We start from the raw sequence: 4,198 nt of genomic DNA, 5'->3' as shown, positions 1-4,198 counted from the left end.
CGTGTGTGTGTGTGTGTGTGTGTGTGTGTGTACTTGTGTTAAAACACTTAATGAGGTAAAAAAGAGCATTTCAGAAAATTTAATTCTAATATTTCTAATTACTGCTCCCTTGTTTTGAATTGACTCAAATGAGCAAATGTAAATTTAAATGCCTACAATAGGAATGTCTCTGCTTGAGTTAGTGACCTGAGGCTTCTTTAGGTCACTGTAGAGAATTAGGTGTTCCTAAAGTCGGTCAGATAAATTCTCCTAAAATATCTTTTTATACAGCGAGCAATGATGCTTAGACCTAGATGACTGCCTTCCCAATGTCTAATTTCAGATGAGATAAAATTAACTCTTACTGCCTCAAGTATTTCATAAAATAAAGATACTGGATGACTAAAGGGCCCACTGTGATCAGCTAATCTGATTTCTTCTATAAGGCTGTTGAACTTTTCCTACTTGTGACTGAATCAAATTTAGAAAAAGTATTTTAGAAAGAGCCAAATGTATTCCAGAATATATACATAAAAAAAAATGATTGTTTTGAAAATAGGGCAAAAATGCAGGTTGAATATCTCCTTTACTGTTTCCAAATGGTCTAATACTCTAAAATATTGAAAGACCCAGGAATTAAATTAATCAGAAATAAATTTCAGTTAAAACAAACAAGTTCCTACACACTAATTAAAATTTTGCAGATAGACATGTAATAAGGCTACAGCCCTTTCAGAAGAAAGTAGTTGTACTTCAGCTTAGGTTATCAAAGCCTCCAAATATATGGAAATTGATTCTGCAAGCTACCAGTTCAACATAACACATCTGCATTTATGCTAGTTGACCATCTACGTTTCTACCTTAAAATGCAAAATCTACTGTTCTATGTAGTTTTAGGGGGATATGACTTACCACTTCAGTCAGAAATATTCTACCTACGTGGTCATATTTTGTGTGGCATCGTGAAAAAAAATTAACACTGATATCTGATTGAATTCTGTATTTATATACTAAAATATGCTATTATATAATATTGTAAAAAAGCACTGTCTATTCTCTGCATAGTGGGTAGTGCACACCCACATCCAGGGGATATTTTAAAAAGCACGCTGTACATTTCATCTGTTTATCTGTTCATCTGTTTCTAGTAAAGGTAATGGTCCCCTACCCTGTTATGCCTCACTTTATGTCTTCAATTAAATATTTTCCTTTGCCTAATTAACTTACAGTTATTAGCCTTTGGTAGAAATTCTAGTTTTTAATTTCATCATCAATAAAATACATTTTTGTTTAAACTGCTGAGAAAAATATATGGAAATTAGTGCATCCTCTCTCACCTTGCTCCCTCCTCCAAAGAAATAAACAAACAAAAAAATGCCCCAAAACTCAGAAACAAATGTCATCTTTCCTGCCAACAAGGAATCACATAGCAGATTCTGTATTGCTAATATGTAGGAACTACTCACAAAGCCTCCCTATTTCCATAATTCAAATTCCCTATAATAATCCTACAGAAGAACATGGTGTAATTTATTGTGGGATATTAAATAGAATGGGAGTTTCATGGGAAGTAAATAAAACCCTGATACTTGTAATTTACCTAGAGCAATAAATGCTATTAACAGTATGTGTCATTTCGTATGTGTATTTTCTTATGTCTTGCCTTGTTGACCAGAATCAAGAATTTACTTTGTCCTTTTTTGAATATGTATTTGGTATTTGAGACTCTGTAAACCTTCAGTGCAAGATGTTGTAAAACTGTGCAGTGAACTGTGTAACAGTGTCATTCATTTTAATTTATTGCCGAGGTTTTGTCTGTAAAAATCTATTTTGAAACAAACCAGTATAATCTCCTCTTGAATAGACTTCCTGGCTAATCACAGCACAAATAAAATGAAATGTTCACAGGGAGTCTCTTTTATTCTTCTCTTGCCTCATACTAATTGGAGAAAAAACAGACCATCACATAAAAAGGGCAGCTTTAGGGAGCTGTAGAAATTTAAAGCAACACCATCAAGATCAGATTTACAGACTAGGCAACTACTTCTATTTTACACACCAAAGACGAACAAACTAAAATAAATTTGCAAACAAACTATTAAAAAACAAAAACAACCCCCCCAAATCTCTAACTTTTGTGGATAATCTAGGTATCTTAGTAGCTTAAAATATTTTAACAACTGAGACTATGGGTGCAGACTCATGCTGGAGTCTGAAGTGATGTGAATGATTCAGTGTAATAATTAATTTACTTAAGAAGTGTCATACTCTTTCTTAAAAGGAATTCGGGACAAAACATGCAGAAAACCATAGCTACTTCTCTGCTGTCTAGCTTATTTTTTTTAATTATTTATATATAAATATATATATATATATTTATGTCTGTGTGTCTAAGCTCCCATTCAGTTTCATGAAAGAAGATGATAGGTGTGCCTATACTCTCAAATTGCTTCGTCTTCCAGTTTGGTTCTCATGGGGTTTGGCTTCCTAATTACATCCTCCGGTGCAATACTGTCACGCATTGTGTTTTTAAATACCTTCACAAACTCTCTATCACACTGCAAGGCATGCAACATCTTCAGTACACTTAGTCCTGCAGTGTAAAACAGCCTGTCTTCTATGGACTATGCATCTCTTGTTACTGAAAAGACTGAAAAAAAAAAAAAAAAAAAAAAAAAAAAAAAACCAACTGAAACTCTGAAGCCTTGGGGTATACATGTTGGAGCCAAAGGAAATGTATCCCAAAGGGTGGTCCGGGGAGGTGAGCGTGGCCCGTCCGCCCTGGAGGCTCTGCTCCGGAGCAGGTTGAGCACGAGCCCTCTGCACTGCCTGGCTCTGCGAGCTGCAGATCACTTCACTTCCCACCATCAGTGGTCTCAGGAGTGCAAATGAGCTTTCAGTTTCCTTCTGCAAGCTGACCTTGACATCTTTAGTGTTTCTGGAAGTCACACTGGTCCCCTCTATTGGGAAGCTTGGTCCTTTTGAAAATTTGGCCCTGAAAAGACCTACATCCTTTGTAGTGCAGAACCTTATAAACTGCAGCTCCAGGTGGCAAAGCCTTGTATCTGTGCAGTATCTCCCAAAAGTAACGGGTCCATGGGCACTAGTTTCTCCTTTACAATTACTGCTAATCCACTCCTGCCTGTACAGAAGAAAACAAAACAGAAATAAAAGCAGTTATTCACTGTGTGTGACTTTTATAGGAAAGAGAGTTTAAGAAATTAATTTATTAATTTTGATATGTATGATTAATAATTTAATCACATTTCACCCGTTTAAAAATGGAATTCACATGTATCACAAATAATTTGTTTCTTAATTACTAAGCATCTCTATCTTCATTTTTATACATTTTAATGTAATTTCAGTAAAGTATTTAATTTTTCCAGATGTTTCTTATATCTGAAATGAGTTTTTGTTCAATTTGAAGAAGCTGAGAAGTGTGTCAAGCTTTGTCAAGCAGTGTAAGCTACAAGAGAAAAAGTCAATATTTTTCCTCTTTTGATTTTTTTTATCTGTGATAATTTGTTCTGTGATGCATTCAAACACAGACCATCCTATTGCAGAATCTCAGTCCAAAGTGTTTATTAAAACATAAATCTGAGAGAAAACGACAAAGCCCTCTGACTTTGTAATTAATTGCATCAAACATGAAAAGACACAATTAAAAAGGATATTGGAATCAAGGACCAGATTTTCAGCTGGTGAAAACCTGTGACAGTCCACTTACTTAAATGAGTATTTTTATACAAAAATCTATACTGAAACTCAGGATCATTTACACTAAGTGGGAAAAATAGTGCAATTGATACAACACAGAACCTCACTACAATTTACAAGTTAACCTTGGGACAACCAGCCTGCTTTCCTTATTGGATCTTGTTTCGTGGACAAGGACTTAAAATAAAATATTGATAAAGTGCATTAGACCAAAGTCATGTTTCTGCTCCTCAAATGGGAAGGACTATTTGATAATCGATATGTTATTCAACCAGTAATCTGGGCAAAGATTTCAAAAGCGGTAGGATGTGTTTAGACTCTGCCTTTTACAAGAGAAACCTGGCAGCTGCTTTCTGCGCCAGCTGGAGTTTATGCAGCATCCTATTGGGCAAGCAGCCAGTAGGGAATTGCCATAATCTAATCTTGAAATAACAAAAGCGTGAATGACCATTTCAAGGTCTGTCTGTGAAAGACATTGCTGCAACACAGCAGAAGTTCT

This window comes from Rhea pennata, chromosome 1, assembly GCF_028389875.1.
Source record: "Rhea pennata isolate bPtePen1 chromosome 1, bPtePen1.pri, whole genome shotgun sequence".
NCBI lineage: Eukaryota > Metazoa > Chordata > Aves > Rheiformes > Rheidae > Rhea > Rhea pennata.
This window is presented reverse-complemented; position numbering follows the sequence as displayed.